Here is a 19,371-nt window from a genome sequence, read left to right as displayed (position 1 = left end):
GCTCCTGGAAGCAGCGCAGCAGAGTTGCCTGCTGCTCCTGGACCCGCCGCCATTTTATCTTCCTGCCCCCGTTTTTCCAGAGGTGCTTTCTTCGGCTTTTTCTCTGCCCCACTCCTGGTCCGGACCATGGGACCGTTGGGGTCGACTACTGCCCTCTTCCCCCATTGGGGTTTGCCGCTACAGCTCCGTTGGGGGCCCTGAAAATAGCCCCAAAGTCCGTTCTCCGCTGGAGCCGCCGAATGTGCGGCTTAACTGCTCATCGCCGCCACCGGAAGTCCCTGAGCCCCCTTTTCGAGGAGACGCTGGCGCACGTAGTTGGACCGGACCCCTGCCACATACACATCACGAACAGCGTGTTCCATATGCTGGGAGGCAGTTACAGACTGAAAGTTACATTCCCGTGCAAGAGCTTTTAGGTTGCGCAGGTAGTCCTCTAGCGACTCTGCAGGGCGCTGGCAGCGGGTAGTGAAAATATGCCGTGCGTAAACTTCATTTACAGGCCGCACGTATAGGCGGTCGAGTATAGCGAGGGCTTCGGTATACGAGTCGGTACTATCGAGTTGAGTAGAAATGCGATGGCTCACCTGTGCGTGTAGGAGACTGAGTTTCTGCTATTCAGTAAAAGCGGAGGTAGTCGACGCAGCCAGGTAGGCCTTGAAGCACCGAAGCCAATGCAGAAATATTTCCTTCACTTCTGCAGCCTGTGGGTCGAGTTCCAGTCGATCAGGTTTGAGGGCTGATTCCATGGTGGTTTTTTAAAGTCGATTAAATTGATGCGACCATCAATTCACTCATGACACGAGAGGAAGTAAACTGTGGCTTTAATCGGCTTACAGCTGAGCCTGCCTGCGACCAGAAGAACTGAGGGTAGACTCACAAGACCGCAGCACTTTACACTTCCGGTAGTGGGAGGAGCAATGGGCGGAGCAAAGGGTGGAGCCCTGTACAAGTTCCTCATCTCCCCCTGTGGGCAGAGCCGCGCAAAGACTCACAGATGGAGCCCACAGGGACATAGTGATACACAGTGTGAATTATATGCATTATACATTCACCACACCCTCGGGCCCAACTAGGTCCAGTGGGCTACATGGTGGCCCTGGATGGCACTGTGGTCTCTTCCCCCGCATAACCCCCATTTCCACACCCCCGCCCTGGCAGTGCCCGACACCGTGGGGGCCAGTGGCCATGGCGCCCGTCCCTGCTGCCAGGGGTACTGTCGGCTGGGGCTGCTCTTGCCAGCGGTATACTCCGTAGGGGCTACCATGTGCATTGCCCTTGAGTGGGCTACGTGATGCCCCGCCAGCGGGTGGCGGCCCGTTGGCAGTGGGGGGATGTGGCGGAGGATGGGGTGCGGGGTTGGGGGGACTGGAAGCTAGGTTCAAGTGTGGGATCTGGGGTGCAGTGGTAGGGGATGGATGCACCCATACAGCCGGTGTCACTCTTCAGAACCAGAGGCCAAGGTGTGTGGTCAATGGGGTGCGCAGCAACATGGCTGCATTGTAGGCTGTGGCAATGACGTTCTGTGCCTGGACACCGCCCCAGTCTTGTGGGGGGGGGGGGGGGGCTCACCTTGGCCACGTGGCCTATATCCCCGTGACCCCTGTCATAATATACATCCATGTTTATGATGGAGTGCAGACAGGCAGTGATTGACACACAGGATGACCAGTGAACACACAGAACACAGCAGCCAATCACCAAACAGGACACGGCCACTATAAAGCCAGAGGGCACTAGTTTTCCCGCTCTCTCGGGATCCAGCCTCTGAGTCAGACAGAGCTCGTGAGCAGAAACTAGAACAAACACCATGTGGTAGTCAGATAGTCTGGTCAACTCCCAATAATGAGCATTGATCCGGACGATGAGTGGTGTACCACCCTCATGGTCAACAAGGCTCGCATACACTTCAAGCTGGACACCAGCGCTTCAGCAAAACTCATTTCAAAGTCTGACCTTGACACCATCCGCGTCAAGCCATGCATTCTTCCACCGGCCTGCCAGCTCCTCGACTATAATGGCAATGCCAATGCTGCCAGTGGCTCATGCCAGCTTGCGCTGTCCCATCGTTCTTTAAAAGCAACGCTGTGTTTTGAAATTGTAGGAACCAACAGAGCTTCCCTGCTCGGTGCTTGGGCCTGCAAACTCCTGAACTGAGTGCAGTGGGTTCACACCATGTCGTCCGCAGAGGCAACAGCCTCGCCAGATGTTAACTTCCAAGCCCAACTCGATGAAATCATAGCACAATACCATAGCATGTTCGAAGGTATGGGCACACTCCCTTACCAATACAAAATCCTGTTGAAGCCAAATGCCACCCCTGTGGTCCACCCACCCCGTCGGGTGCCGGCACCCCTTAAGGACCGCCTCAAGCAGCAGCTGCAAGACCTCCAGGACCAGGGCGTCATTTCAAAGGTCACGGAACCCACGGACTGGGTTAGCTCCATGGTTTGTGTCAAAAAGCCATCAGGGGAACTTCAAATCTGTATCGACCCCAAAGATTTGAACCGTAACATCATGAGGGAACACTACCCAATACCTAAACGAGAAGAGCTAACCAGCGAGATGGCTCATGCCAAGTTCTTCACGAAGCTGGATGCCTCCAAGGGGTTTTGGCAAATACAGCTGGACACGTCCAGTCGAAAGCTGTGCACATTTAACACCCCATTCGGTCGCTACTGCTACAACCGGATGCCCTTTGGCATCATCTCCGCCTCAGAGGTGTTCCACCGCATCATGAAACAAATAATGGAGGGCATCGAAAGGGTGCGAGTGTACGTCAATGATATCATTATCTGGTCCACAACTCCTCAGGAGCACATCGATCGCTTCAAGCGGGTGTTCCACAGGATCCACGAGCATGGCCTCTGACTCAACAGAGCCAAATGCTCGTTCGATCAACCAGAATTAGTCGCCCACCACAGAGACTGAATTTATAGACTGAATGTTGCATTACCTTGTTATCTCATCGTTTACACATCTGTACATATCGTTTTGTTCTCGTGTTATCTGCCCTCTATCTGCACTAGACACCTTCCCATGTAAATACGTTAGCGTATTCTGTATATAGTCAGGCTCCTGTACACACACTCACTATTTATTGACCTGGACACATTTTTTTAAAAAAAGGGTGGGGGGGGGAAGATGACATCATATACATCCAGGTATATGATGGTGTGCAGACAGGCAATGATTGACACACAGGATGACCAGTGAACACACAGAACACAGCAGCCAATCACCAGACAGGACAAAACCACTATAAAGCCAGAGGGCACTAGTTTTCCCGCTCTCTGGGGATACAGCCCCTGAGACAGTCAGAGCTCGTGAGCAGCAACTAGACCAAACACCATGTGGTAGTGAGATAGTCTGGTCAGGTTAGCCTCAGGTCTCCAGTCAAGTCAGCATAGTGTCAACCCACAGTTAAAGCATGTATTATAGTTAAGTGTTCAATAAAATCGAGTTGCATTTCTTCAAGTGTTGGAAGCCTGTCTCTCTCACTACTGCAGTAAACGCAGTCCTCGCAGACCCAGCTTACCCAACACATCAACCCCCCCCCCCCCCCCCACCCCCAACCCGCTGGCCCTGGCAGACCCCCCCACCCCAGCCAGCCAGGCCCGTGTCCAACCCAGCAGCCCACAGTCACACCTCTCTTCCTCTAGCTCCCTTATGAGCCACGCGCCGGTTTCATGATTTTTAAAAGCACAAGTCAGGCCTGCTAATGATATGCAAATGTTGTTTACTGTACTTATATTTTTTGGAACGCATTGGTGCCGCTGTCGAGGCGACAGAGAATTACGATTTGGAGTCAAATCGCCGCCCGTTACGATATAGGCATCGGAATCGATTCTCCGTCCAATCGCGTTTCCTGACATCGGCGTCGGCCGATGAAGAATCTTGCCCATCATTTCCTGCCTGGCATCCGAATCCAACTATATCTTCTGGTGTGTTCAAGTCCCCTTGAGACCCATTGCTCTGAAAATTAATTAAGCGATTTGCATTTGCTGTAAATATTTTGTACGGATATTGGTTGATTGTAGCAAGATATTCCTTCACTGAAAACTGATTGTATTCCAAAAGAGAGGTCATAGCAAATAAGACCAAGTGAAATTTCTGGAACGGTTTATAAGCAACAGGAGCCATGGAGTTAGGTGGTAAAATGCTCGAATTGCCAGACTGTTAACCAGAGAATACTTGTTGCAATTGCAGCACCAACTGTGAGGTTAGCCACTGAACAATGAGCCTCAAATAAAACTCCAGGCTGCTTTTTTCATACGATAAGACTGTTACAGACTGTGGAACACAAAACTGCTTATGTCTACTTTTTGTGATGTGGCAATCTATAATGAAGCCTGCAGCTGAACCAAAAATAATTGCTCAGGTATCCTCACAGATCAAACATACTTTTAAGTAAGACACCAACAAAATACTGATGTTGCTATGGGCTGAACTTTCCCTCCGTGAGTGGGGACCAGAAACAGAGGATAGGACATGGGGTAAAGAGTCACTCAGAGGGGATTTTCCTCAGAGTAGTCTCCAAATAAGGAGAGTGGGGGGCTCTGAAAAGCTGGAGGACTGACATGATTGTCACTTTAAGACCAGCCTTACTGAGTAAGGGTCACGGGGTCTGAACCAACCAATCAACACCACGGGGAATCTTTCCAAAGGGAGTTTTTCTAGTTAGGAATAATGCACTATGGATGAGCTTGCAGTTAATGAAGAAACCTTGTAAACAATGTTAAAGGCCAATTACTGCAGATGCTGGCAATTGAAACAAAAACAGAAAATACTGGACAATCTCAGCAGCTCTGACAGCATCTGTGGAGAGATGGATGACTCTTTGTCAAAGAGTGTGTGGGGAGTGGAGTGCTTATAAGCAGCTCCAGCTTGTCAGGCTCTCCAGTGCCAATTCCAGCCCCAACGAATCAACTCTAGTGGAAATAGAAATTGCTTTAGATTCACGTGGGCAGAGTACTGGTTCATTTGCATGTCCTGACTCGTTCCCTAAATAGCACCTCCAATGGTAATGCGAACCGCTCGCAATTTAGTCCCGGCGTCAACGCTATGGTCTTTTGAGTCCATTATGACTCTCAATCGCGCAGGATATACCATCACGAATCACACCCTATTATTATATAGCACCACCTTCGCCTTATTGAAGGCCGCACACCTCTTTGCCAGCTGGGTCCCAAGGGTCCTGGCAGATCCGCACTACACACCCATCACAGTCAATGTATATGTAATCTTTACTAGTGTCACAAGTAGGCATAGATCAATACTGTAATGAAACTACTGTGAAAATCTCCTAATCGCCACACTCCGGTGCCTGTTCGGGTACACTGATTGCAGTTATTTGTTGCCCACTCCAGGACCGCTCTTTCCTCTGGAAGCTGTGGAAGCAGATAATCACTGCCTGTGGTGGTTCATTTGGCTGCGGCGTCTGCTGGAATCCCTGATGAGCTCTATCCAACTCCGAAGAACAGAATACCTCGCCGTCCCACCACCCCCCTGCTCAATCCACAAAGGACAGCCCCCAAAGATAGAAACACCCCTGGTGGGGTTCTCCACTAATGGGGTTTTGTCCCCACACCAGCATGAAAACACAGGGGAATTACTCTGAACTTTCCTCAAGAAAGTCCAGAGTGATTCTCCTACCTGGAGGAGGCTAGCAGGGCCCTGGAGTAGTCTGCGCAGCTCCGGCTGCCGATACGGGGCCCTGCACTTCTGGTCGGAGGTCCACACATGCGCAGGAGGCGGCCTGGGTGGGCCGTTCCGCACAACATGGTGGACTCACACCGCAGACCGGCACCAAAAAGATAGGTCTCCCCGAGATCGTGCGTGCACGCCCATCGGTAGCACTCAATCGATAGCCTGGCGGTCTGTGAGGCCCCCCGGTGAAGGATCACCCTGCCCCCCACCAGGGCAGCTGTGGACTAAGTCCGCAGCCGCCATGCCGAGTTCCCAATGGGTGGGACTATTAGAGAACCATGCCATCGGGAACTCAGCCAGGTACATTTGGGGAATCGCAGCGGGGGGGCTCTGTCAATGGCCCCCTATCCGCGCTGCATAGACAGCGCGCGCGCGACTCGCGGTGATTCTCCTGGGACCGGATTTCGGCTTCGATACACATTCTCTGTCCCCGCGTCGATCGTGATTTTGGCGTGGGGGCTCAGAGAACCCCGCCCCCTATCTTCCAGCGCTCTAAAAAATTGAGCTGCCCTCTCCCACCCAACTGCCCATGCCAACCATTTTATGGCGCAGGTAGCTTATTAGTAGGGTCAAATGGCTTGGTAACAAGCCCAACTGACCCTTGAATATTTATTTAAATATGGTGGGTTGGCTGTCGATTTCAGTGCCCATCCACCACATTGCATTATGGGGGTGAGCTCAGGGGTGGGCTGGAAGGTGGTGGGGTGGGCACCCACGTGGGCACCCACCCTCCATATTCTATGTGCCTCCAACCCCACCCCCACCAGGCACAGAAAATGCAGCCCAAGGTCTGTCTTCCTCTATGGTAGATAGAACATAAAACATTACAGCGCAGTACAGGCCCTTCGGCCCTCGATGTTGCGCCAACCTGTGAAACCACTCTAAAGCCCATCTACACTATTCCCTTATCATCCATATGTTTCTCCAATGACCATTTAAATGCCCTTAATGGTGGCGAGTCCACTATTGTGCAGGCAGGTTATTCTACACCCTTACTACTCTCTCAGTAAAGAACCTACCTCTGACATCTGTCCTATATCTATCTCCCCTCAATTTAAAGCTATGCGCCCACATGCTAGCCATCACCATCCGAGAAAAAAGGCTCTCACTGTCCACCCTATCTAATCCTCTGTAACCTGCAACATCCTTCCGCACTGTCCACAACTCCACCGACTTTAGTGTCATCTGCAAATTTATGCACCCATCCTTCTACGCCCTCCTCCAGGTCATTTATAAAAATGACAAACAGCAGTGACCACAAAACAGATCCTTGCGGTACGCCACTGGTAACTGGACACCAGTCTGAACATTTCCCATCAACCACCACCCTTTGTCTTCTTCCAGCTAGCCAATTTCTGATCCAAACTGCTAAATCACCCTGAATCCCATGCCGCCTGATTTTCTGCAATAGCCTACCTTGGTGAACCTTATCAAATGCTTTACTGAAATCCATATACACCACATCAACTGATTTACCCTCATCCACCTGTTTGGTCACCTTCTCAAAGAACTCAATAAGGTTTGTGAGGCACGACCTACCCTTCACAAAACCGTGTTGACTATCTCTAATCAAATTATTCCTTTCCAGATTATTATAAATCCTATCTCTTATAAACCTTTCCAAGACTTTGCCCACAACAGAAGTAAGGCTCACTGGTCTATAGTTACCGGGGTTGTCTCTACTCCCCTTCTTGAACAAGGGGACTGATGCTCGATCAATGACTCCAGAAGGCAAGATTGGACGACAATTGAAGGCTTTATTGGACGAGATGTTTTCCCCAGCAGCATAGGTACAGAATGCAGCTGCTAGGCAGACCCAGGCTCTTATACTCCACCCTACTGAGTGGAACCAGTAGGCAGGCTTCACCAATGATTCTGCTGTCTCAGGTACCTCCCACACCAATGGTCTTACAGCATCAAACTGGGTACCGTAATACCCCTAATACCGACTACCACATTCATCCCTGTTAAAAAAAAAGAATCCGGTGGGGTGGTGGTCTTGCATTATACAGTGGTAGAGGTTGAGGTTATGGTGGTACCCGGTATACATTAGCACAGTGTTTTGCCTCGTTACATCTTTTAACTATTTACAGTATTTATTTACATTCAAAATGAAGCATATGGTCGATCGGGGGCCCTGGTCGTCCTCTGCGTTCGTCGTAGCTTCAGCGGTGATGCAGGCCGGCTCGGGCATTCGTGGCTCCGGAAGCATGGCTTCGGCTTCTTTGGCAGCTTCATCAACCCTGGATGGGACCGGTGGGAGGACTGATCCACCTGGGAAGGGAGTGGCTATGGGGTGCGCCAGTGGGAGGGAGGGGGGGTGGTGGTGTGGGGATCCAGCAGGCGCCAAGTCCCGAAGGGAGACCGTATCCTGTCGGCCGTCGGGGTACTCCACGTAAGCGTATTGAGGGTTAGCATGATGGAGGTGGACCCGCTCGACCAATAGGTCCGACTTGTGTGCCCGCACGTGTTTGTGGAGCAGGATGGGTCCAGGAGCTGCCAGCCAGGTTGGGAGGGAGGTCCCAGTGGAGGACCTCCTAGGGAAGACAAGGAGACGTTCGTGAGGTGTTTCATTGGTCATGGTACACAGCAGTGATCAGATGGAGTGAAGAGCATCAGGAAGGACCTCCTGCCAGCGGGAAACTGGGAGATTCCTGGACCGTAGGGCAAGGAGGACGGTCTTGCAGATCATTCCGTTCTCCCTCTCTACCTGTCCATTTCCCCGGGGGTTGTAACTGGTCATCCTGCTCGAAGCAATGCCCTTGCTGAGCAGGAATTGACGCAGTTCGTCGCTCATCAAGGAGGACCCCCCCTATCGCTGTGTATGTAGGCAGGGAAACCGAACAGTGTAAAGATACTGTGGAGGGCTTTTATGACGGTGGCTGCGTCATGTCGGGGCAAGGGATGGCGAATAGGAACCAGGCAAACTCATCAATCACGTTCAGGAAGTACGTGTTGCGGTCGGTGGAGGGGAGGGGCTCTTTGAAGTCCATACTGAAGTGTTCAAAGGGATGGGAAGCCTTTATCAGGTGCGCTTTCTCTGGCCTGTAGAAGTGCGGCTTGCACTCCGCGCAGATTTGGCAGTTCCTGGTGGTGGTCCTGACCTCCTCGATGGAGTAGGGCAAGTTGCGGGTCTTGATGAAACGGAAGAATCGAGTGACCCCTGGGGGGCAGAGGTCCTCGTGGAGGGCCCGGAGTCGGTCCACTTGTGTGTTGGCACATGTGCCGCGGGGTAGGGCATCAGGAGGCTCGTTCAGCTTCCCGGGACGATACAAGATCTCATAGTTGTAGGTGGAGAGCTCAATCCTCCACCATAAGATCTTATCGTTCTTTATCTTGCCCCACTGTGCATTATTGAACATGAAAGCAACCGACCGTTGGTCAGTGAGGAGAGTGAATCTCCTGCCGGCCAGGTAATGCCTCCAATTCCGCACAGCTTCTACTATGGCTTGACCCTCCTTTTCAACTGAGGAATGGCGGATTTCTGAAGCCTGGAGGGTGTGTGAGAAGAAGGCCACGGGTCTGCCCGCTTGGTTGAGGGTGGCCGCCAGAGCTACATCGGACGCGTCGCTCTCGACTTGGAAAGGAAGGGATTCATCGATTGCGTGCATCGTGGCCTTTGCAATGTCCGCTTTGATGTGGCTGAAGGCCTGGCGGGCCTCTGCTGATGGGGAAAACCGTGGATTGGGTTAGTGGGCAGGCCTTGTCCGCATAGCTGGGGACCCACTGGGCATAATATGAAAAAAATCCCAGGCAGCGTTTCAGGGCCTTGGAACAGAGTGGGAGGGGAAACTCCATGAGGGGGCGCATGCGTTCGGGATCTGGGCCTATAACTCCATCGTGCACTACGTAGCCGAGGATGGCTAGACGGTCGGTGCTGAACACGTATTTGTCCTTGTTGTAGGTGAGATTAAGGATTTTTGCGGTATGGAGGAATTTTCGGAGGTTGATGTCGTGGTCCTGCTGGTCGTGGCCACAGATGGTGACGTTATCGAGATACAGAAATGTGGCCCGCAAGCCGTACCGGTCAACCATTCGGTCCATCTCCCATTGGAAGACCGAGACTCCATTGGTGACACCGAAGGGAACCCTTAGGAAGTGGTGGAGCCGCCCATCTACTTCGAATGCAGTGTATTTGCGGCCGCTAGGGCGGATGGGGAGCTGATGGTAGGCGGATTTCAGAACCACCGTGGAAAAGACCTTGTATTGTGCAATCTGATTGACCAAATCAGATATGTGGGGGAGAGGGTACGCGTCGAGCTACGTATATCTGTTGATGGTCTGACTATAATCGATGACCATCCTATCCTTCTCCCTGGTCTTTACAACCACTACTTGAGCTCTCCAGGGGACTGTTGCTAGCCTCGATAATGCCTTCCTTCAGTAACCGCTGGACTTCCGACCTAATGAAGGTCCGGTCCTGGGCACTGTACAGTCTGCTCCTGGTGGCGACAGGTTTGCAATCCGGGGTGAGGTTCGCAAAAAGGGAAGGTGGCTCAACCTTGAGGGTCACGTGGCTGCAGACAGTGAGGGGGATATAGGGCCGCCGAATTTAAAAGTTAAACTTTGGAGGTTACATTGGAAATCTAACCCTAGGAGTGTGGCAGCGCAGAGGTGAGGGGGGACGTAGAAACGGAAATGTTTTAATTCCCTTCCCAGGACCGTGAGGTTCGCTACACAGAACCCTTTGATCTCTACCGAGTGAGACCCGGAGGCCAGGGAGATTCTTTGATTAACTGGGTGGATGGTAAGAGAACAGCGCCTTACCGTGTTGGGGTGTATGAAGCTCTCTGTGTTCCCGGAGTCGATCAGGCAGGATCATTTATGCCCATTGATAAGCACGGTCGTCGTCGCGGCCAAGAGCGTTCGGGGCCGAGACTGGTCCAGGGTCACCGAGGCAAGTCGTGGCAAAAGCTGGAAGTTTTCTTCGGGTGGCGTGTGATCATTGGAGTCGGGGTCCTGAGACTCCAGCCAAGATGGCGGCGCTCACTGGTCGCACATAGCTGGGTATGTGCAAGATGGTGGCGCTCATCCGTCGCACGTGGTCACTGGGGAGCAAGATGGCGGCGCCTGGGATCCGCACGTGGCTCTGGGAAAGGAAGATGGGGCACCCGCTGGCCGCACATGGCTCGTGGAGAAGGTTGGGGTGGTGGTCCCGGTTCGCCCCCGGAGACCGCGGCGACCGCCTGGGCCTGGCATACCGCCACAAAATGGCCCTTTTTGCCGTACCCTTTGCAGGTGGAGGAGCGGGCCGTGCAGAGCCACCGGGGGTGCGTGGCTTGCCCACAAAAATAGCAGTGGGGCCCCCCAGGGTTGCCTGGTAGTCGTGCAGCACAAGCTTGTGGGGGGATGGGGGAAGTATCGGAGTTGGCCGCGGGGGGGGTTCCACGCTGCCCAAGGGGCTGCTGCGCGGTCGGGGACATATGCGCGGGCGTTTCAGGAGGCCAGATCCATGGAGCTAGCAAGGGCCCATGCCTCCTTGAGGCCCAGTGTCTCTTTTTCTAGCAGCCGCTGACCTGCAACGAATGCGTCCCGGATCAAAAGTTCTGTCTGGTCGCGGGCTGCAACATGTGGGCAGTCACAGTTCCTACCTAACACCAGGAGCGCACGGTAGAATTCCTCCAGCGATTCCCCGGGGATATGTCGCCTCGTCGCTAGCAGATGTCTGGCGTAGACCTGGTTTACTGGGCGAATATAGTGTCCTTTCAACAGGGCCACCGCGGCCTCGAAGTTGTCCGCATCCTCGATGAGGATGTAGATCTCTGGGCTCACCCTCGAGTGAAGAACTTGCATCTTCTGGTCCTCCGTGGGTGTAGCTGTGGCCGTCCTGAGGTACCTGTTGAAGGTCGCCAGCCAGTGTTTGAAGGTTGCAGCTGCGTTTGCCGCGTGGGGGCTGAGTTGCAGACACTCCGGCTTGATTCGGAGCTCCATTCTTTAAAATCTAGTACAATAAATTGATGTTCGATCAATGACTCCAGAAGCGAGATTGGACAACAATTGAAGGCTTTATTGTACTAGATGTTTCCCCCAGCAGCGCAGGTACAGAATGCAGCTGCTGAGGAGACACGGGCTCTTATACTCTGCCTTACTGGGCGGAACCAGCAGGCAGGCTTCACCAATGATATAGCAGTCTTAGGTACCTCCCACACCAATCGTCTTACAGCATTGTCCAGGGTACCGTAATACCCCTAATACCGACTACCACAGGGACAACATTTGCTATCCTCCAGTCTTCTGGTACTATTCCTGTAGACAATGACGACATAAAGATCAAAGCCAAAGCCTCAGCAATCTCCTTCCTAGCTTCCGAGACAATCCTAGGATAAATGCCATCCAGCCCAGGGGACATCTATTTTTACTCTTTCCAGAATTGCTAACACCTCCTCCTTATGAACCTCAAGCCCTTCTAGTCTAGTAGCCTGTATCTCAGTATTCTCCTGGACAACATTGTTTTTTCCTGCGTGAATACTGACGAAAAATATTCATTTAGCACCTCTCCTATCTCCTCGGACTCCACGCACAACTTCCCACTACTGTCCTTGACTGGCCCTACTCTTACCCTAGTCATTCTTTTATTCTTGACATACCTATAGAAAGCTTTAGGGTTATCCTTGATCCTACCTGCCAAAGACTTCTCATGTCCTCTCCTGGCTCTTCTTAGCTCTCTCTTTAGGTTCTTCCTAGCTAACTTGTAACTCTCGAGCACCTAACTGAACCTTCACGTCTCATCTTTACATAAGACTCCTTCTTCCTCTTGAAAAATGATTCAACGCCTTTAGTAAACCACGGTTCCCTCGCTCGACCACTTCCTCCCTGCCTGATTTATCAAGGACACGCAGTAGCTGTTCCTTGAACGAGCTCCACATTTCAATTGTGCCCATCCCCTGCAGTTTTCTTCCCCATCCTATGCATCCTAAGTCTTGCCTCATCGCATCATAATTGCCTTTCCCCCAGCTATAACTCTTGACCCGCCTGCGGTATATACCTATCCCTTTCCATCGCTAAAGTAAACGTAACTGAATTGTGGTCACTATCACCAAAGTGCTCACCTACCTCCAAATCTAACACCTGTCCTGGTTCATTACCCTGTACCAAATCCAATGTGGCCTTGCCTCTTGTTGGCCTATCTACATACTGTGTCAGCAAACACTCCTGCACACATTGGACAAAAACGGACCAATCTAAAGTACTCGAACTATAGCGTTTCCAGTCAATATTTGGAAAGTTAAAGTCCCCCATAACAACTAACCTGTTATTTTTGCTCCTATCCAGAATCATCTTTGAAATCCTTTCCTCTACATCCCTGGACCTTTTTGGAGGTCTATAGAAAACTCCCAACAGGGTGACCTCTCCTTTCCTGTTTCTAACCTCAGCCCATACTACCTCAGTAGACAAGTCCTCATCAAACGTCCTTTTTGCCACCGTAATACTGTCCTTGACAAACAATGCCACCTCTCCCCCTCTTTTACCACCTTCCCTGAGCTTACTGAAATATCTAAACCCAGAAACCTGCAACAACCATTCCTGTCCCTGCTCTAGCCATGTCTCTGAAATGGCCACAAAATCGAAGTCCCAGGTACCAACCCATGCTGCAAGTTCACCCACCTTATGTGGCAGGGGGATGGGAACCGATGCAGGAAGTTGGAAGGTAGCAAAACAGGGACAGAAGCAAAAGGAAGTAAGGGGGAAAGTGTAAGGCAGAGAAGCCATAGTCAAAAATCAAAAAGGGCGACAGTACAAGGTACAGTGACTGAGGGGAGCTCAGTGAATAGGCCCAGTAATACTAAAAGGAATAAAACGGGAAGTAAAAACATTAATGGTATGCGACGTGGCAGGTTGTTACATGAAGATATGGGTTCAACAACAAGGGAAATTAAGAGAAAGGTTAACAGGAAATATAACTTAGGAGAGATTACTGATCGAGGTGTTAAGATTCAAAACAGAGGTAAAAAAACCAACATAAGTGTACTTTACCTGAATGCTCGTAGTATTCGAAATAAGGTAAATGAGTTGATGGCGCAAATCATCGTGAATGACTATGATTTCGTGGCCATTACTGAAACATGGTTAAAGGATGGTCACGACTGGGAGTTAAATATCCGAGGGTATCAAACTATTCGGAAGGACAGGGTGGATGGTAAGGGAGGTGGTGTAGCTCTGTTATTTAAGGATGACATCCGGGAAATAGTAAGGGATGACATCGGTGCTATGGAGGATAAGGTTGAATCCATTTGGGTGGAAATCAGGAATAGTCAGGTGAAAAAGTCACCGATAGGAGTAGTCTATAGACCACCAAATAGTAACATGGTGGGGCAGGCAATAAACATAGAAATAATGGATGCATGTAGAAATGGTACAGCAGTTATCATGGGGGATTTTAATCTACATGTCGATTGGTTTAACCAGTTCATCAAGGCAGCCTTGAGGAGGAGTTTATAGAATGTATCCGCGATAGTTTCCTAGAACAGTATGTAATGGAACCTACGAGGGAACAAGCGGTCCTAGATCTTGTCCTGTGTAATGAGACAGGATTGATTCATGATCTCATAGTTAGGGATCCTCTCGGAAGGAGCGATCACAATATGGTGGAATTTAAAATACAGAAGGAGGGTGAGAAGGTAAAATCAAATACTCGTGTTTTGTGCTTAAACAAAGGAGATTACAATGGGATGAGAGAAGAACTATCTAAGGTAGACTGGGAGCAAAGACTTTATGGTGGAACAGTTGAGGAACAGTGGAGAACCTTCCAAGCAATTTTTCACAGTGCTCAGCAAAGGTTTATAGCAACAAAAAGGAAGGACGGTAGAAAGAGGGAAAATCGACCGTGGATATCTAAGGAAATAAGGGAGAGTATCAAATTGAAGGAAAAAGCTTACAAAGTGGCAAAGATTAGTGGGAGACTAGAGGTCTGGGAAATCTTTAGGGGGCAACAGAAAGCTACTAAAACAGCTATAAAGAAGATTAAGATAGATTATGAGAGTAAACTTGCTCAGAATATAAAAACAGATAGTAAAAGTTTCTACAAAGGTATAAAACAAAAAAGAGTGGCAAAACAATGTTTATTCTATGAACTCAAGTTAACCTTTTTAAAACATACAGTGAACATCTTAGTAACCATTAATTCAAATACAACCCCCAAAGACTACAACACTAAGTAATCTTTTAACCTTTCCTTTTAACATCCATAAGACTTAAAAACACCTTTTTACAGAAAAACATCAGGCTTAACTTCACTACTGAGAACAGTTACCACGTTGAAATCAGCAAATGGACACTCACAAGCTTGCAGAGATTCACACACATCCTGCTGTGATTGCAGCTTCTCCAAAACTAAAATGAAACCAAACCCACCCTGCAGCAAAAAGCCTAAAGCAAAAGTAAAAATCTGACAGACAGCCTGGCTCCATCCATTCTCTGACATCTGTCATGTGAGAGTACCTTTAAGAAATGGGTGTTTAAGAAATGTACCTTCAAGAAATGGATGTTTATCAGTGATGTCAGAGTGTGGGTGGAGCTGAACTGTCTGTCAGCTTTTTACTTTCGTTTTAGGCTGTTTGCTGCAGGGTGTGTTTTAGTTTCATTTTCAGAGCTGGATAGCTGCAGTCACAGCCAGAAGGGGTATTAGTCTCTCTCTCTATAATCTAAAAACTGTAAATCGATCCTTTAGTGATTTAAAACTAATACCTGCTCTCAGTAGTGACTTTAACTTGATGTGCTTCTGTTAAAAATTCCTTTTTAAGTCTTATGGATGTTAAAAGGACAGCTTAAGGATTACTTAGTGTTGTATTCTTTGGGGGTTGTATTTGAATTGATGGTTGCTAAGATGTTCACTGTATGTTTTAAAAAGGTTAACTTGAGTTCATAGAATAACCATTGTTTTACTTTTAAAAATACTTTTCCATTTCTACTCTACCACCCCTGTAGAGTGGGCTGTGTGCTTCCTATACCACAATCTATTAAATGTTGTGGGTCAGGTGAACTCCATGATACACTTTGGGGTTCTCTAAACCCTGGCCCATAACAAATCACTGCAGTAATAAACACATGTTTCTTAAAGGTACTCTCACTACAGATATTTATATACATACCCATTTATAAACACTCATTTCTTAAAGGTACTCTCACTACAGATATTTGTATACACATCCATTTATAAACACCCATTTTTTAAAGGTACTCTCACATGACATGGGCCGCATCTCAAACAACGACGAATCAGACTATAGGAGGGAAAGTGGTTGGAAAGACCAAGGAACTGATCATCGACTTTAGGAAGCGCAGCACGACGCACTGTCTGCATCAATGGCTCCGAAGTGGAGATGGTCGATAGCTTTAAGTTCCTGGGGTCACCATCACCAACAGTCTTTCCTGGTCCACTCACGTTGATGCAACAGTCAAGAAAGCCCAACAACGTCTCTACTTCCTACGGAAGCTAAAGAAATTTGGCATGCCTGCATCGACTCTCACAAACTTCTACAGATGTGCGATAGACAGCATCCTATCCAGCTGCATCACAGCCTGGTATGGCAACTGCTCGGTCCAAGATCACAAGAAACTGCAGACTGTGGTGAACTCAGGCCAACGGATCACATAAACTTGCCACCCCCACATTGATTCTGTATACACCTCCCGCTGCCTCAGGAAGGTAGACAGCATTATCAGAGACCCCTCCCACCCAGGCATTGCCTTCTTCCAGACCCTTCCATCAGGCAGAAGGTACAGAAGTCTGAAGACCCGCACATCCAGACATAGGAACAGCTTGTTCCCCACAGCTACAAGACTCCTCAACGACTCCCCCTCGGACTGATCTGTTCCCTGTAAGAACACTATTCACGATGCCCTATGCTGCTCTTGCTCATGTATGTGCTTGGTTTACTTTGTTTGGCCCCTTGTTCCACACTGTAACCAATCACTATTTTGTTGATGTACCATTTGTCAATGTTCCCTGTTGATTATTCTTGTGTCTACTATGTACGTACTGTGTACATTCCTCGGCTGCAGAAAATACTTTTTACTGTACTTCGGTACATGTGACAATAAATCAAACCAAATCAAATCAAAGAAACACACAGGTCTCAATCCAGCTTTAAAAGTCAGCAGGGCATAGAGTATTACTTGTGGTACATACCAGATTATGGCTCTTGTTAGAACCCTTTCAGTCTCTGAATATCTTCAAATAGCTGCTTCGATTGGGTTTTTGCAGCCTCTTCCTTGTCCTCAGACAAGACTGCTCTGCTTTTAAAATATTACTTTTTTAAAAAACTATCCTACTGGGAAAGAAAGCTGCCTTTCCTTGTAGTCTCAAAACAAGCAAGGGTTTCCAGATCAGATTTCAGTTCCAAAAGCCTGTCTACAAAACTCAGTCTCTCTCCGAGTGCAACCCAGCATCTCCCCAAGCTAAAAAACAAACAAACCTCCAAGGGACTGAAACCACATTAACTCCTCAGGGACTTCCCCAGTCAAACCATTATGCATTAGCTAGACTGTAAAACACATTTGTCAATTTCACCTGCTGACTGCTAAATCACCCAGGCCCTGCAGAGCAGAATACTTTGTTTTAAATGACTATTGCAGTCAAACAAATTCTAGCCCCAAGCTTTGCCCCATACAGTAATAATCCAATTTTCCTGAAATCTCCCAATTGTCACACTCAGCATTGTGAGTGTTACCCACTCAACCAAGACATAGGGGTCGATTCTCCGAGCCATGCGCCTGGCGGGATGGGCCGAGCAGTCGTGCCGATACGGCCCACCGGCGCCGTTCATCCCTGGTCGCTGCCCTCTTTGTGAACGGTCAGGGGACGGCCTGTGGGGGGGTGAGGAGGGGGGGCTCCTTCCCCGGAGGGGCCTCTGATGGGGTCTGATCCGCGATCTGGGCCCACCGATCGGCGAGCCGGCTTCTCCCCCCGCGGGCCTACATTCTGCCGTGGCCGGCCCCTGAACACTGACGCCATGTTGGTCGGGGCCGATGGGCTAAAGAAGTCTCCCGCGCATGTGCAGGTTGGCGTGACCCAACTGCGCATGCGTGGGTTGGCGTGGCACCCATTTGGCGCCGCAAAAGGAGGCTGGAGCAGCGTGAACTGCTCCAGCGCTATGCTGGCCCCCTGTGAGAATCGCTTGTACCCGGGCCCGGTTCGCACCGTCGTGAAACACGACAGTGTTCATGACAGCGCGAACACTTGGCCTCCATTTCAGAGAATTGCCCCCATAAAGTTCACAATAGAACTATCAACGGTAACTTTCCGATTTGAGTATAGAAGAGGATAATTAAAGTAAATTAGCAATGGATAAAGATGAAAACCGCCAATTTCCTTGGGACTTCGCTCTTCTGGTGAACATTTGATGGATACCTCATTTGAGTTTCTACCAAAGTTATGTTGGAGAATCAGGAGACACCTCTGGGGAGTTCCTGGTGTAAAAATGTTAATGTTGGAGTGAAGCAACAATTGATGCGGAATGTGAGCCGGGAGAAGATGCCGGAACTGACTCCAGAGTGACATTTCCTAAGCATGGAAGTTTTGCTCTGCTTCACTTTGGAATCAGTGCCTATGCAGGGCCACGGATCCTCTCTCCCTATCTGTCCAGTATCAGGTTAGTTCCTGGCACTGAATTCAGACCACATTTAGACTATAATATAGTTTTGGTCCAAAGATTTATCAGTTTGCATTGACTCAATAATTGTCCTCTCAATGTACCCAAAAAGGATGAGGAAGCGTGTCTATTTTCATGCTTAAAGCTCAGGAAGGTATTTTATTAAAAATAAACCTCTCACATGGTCAATGTTGAGATCCAAACTTCCTTATTTACAGCTGAGCAGGGAAAGAGGAACCAAAATAGTTGCTGACTGTAGAAAAACCCATGACTGGTGACAGTAATCTTTCCCTTTTTGCAGGATCATAATTTACAACCTCCTGGCAAGCAATGAAGCATCCTAAATAAATAGTGGCTAAAAACAGAATACTCCCCGCTGCTCTCCACAGCAGATGGTTTGAGTTTGTTGTACAAGGCTTCACGTGCATCTGAGCTGTTTGCTGGAGAAACCCATCTTTTATTTACGTATCTTATGTTTATCTGCCACTTGCTGTGTGTGGCATGGAACACACCTTCCCAGTGAATGACCCCAAAACTTTTCTTTTACTAGCCAGTAACTGTTTGGTTTGCAGCCCAAGCTCATGACCCTATATTCATTCAGCTTGAGAAAAAAAAGCTTACAAAAGATTTTAAAATTCTTTGCTCCAGGATTGAGGGGAGAATGGGTGGGCACACGTTCTTCTTCCTTCCACACTACCCCTATCGGCCCGAACTATAGATTGCAAAGGCATTAAATGAAGAAAGGAATGACAGATAAACTATGGCATGGAGATAACGGCAAAGTAAATACTCTTAGGATATGAGCAATGCTGGTAAGTCGGTTTCGATTGCCTGGCTGTCTGAAATTATTAACAATTGGCCAAGAGTGACAGATTTGACCCATATAGGTCTGACCCATTGGGGGTGGCAGATGCACTTCCTCAAAAGACATTAATGAGCCAGTTGGTTTTTTTTATTACAATTCAGAAGCTTTTGTGGTCATTTGCTCTGATACTAGTCCAATAAAAGAGCAAATTGATAGAATTCAGTTTCAAATTTGCTGTGGCCCTCTCTGAGTGACTGAATGTTTGTGGAT

This window comes from Scyliorhinus canicula, chromosome 1 (assembly GCF_902713615.1).
Source record: "Scyliorhinus canicula chromosome 1, sScyCan1.1, whole genome shotgun sequence".
In the NCBI taxonomy this organism is placed as follows: domain Eukaryota; kingdom Metazoa; phylum Chordata; class Chondrichthyes; order Carcharhiniformes; family Scyliorhinidae; genus Scyliorhinus; species Scyliorhinus canicula.
This window is presented reverse-complemented; position numbering follows the sequence as displayed.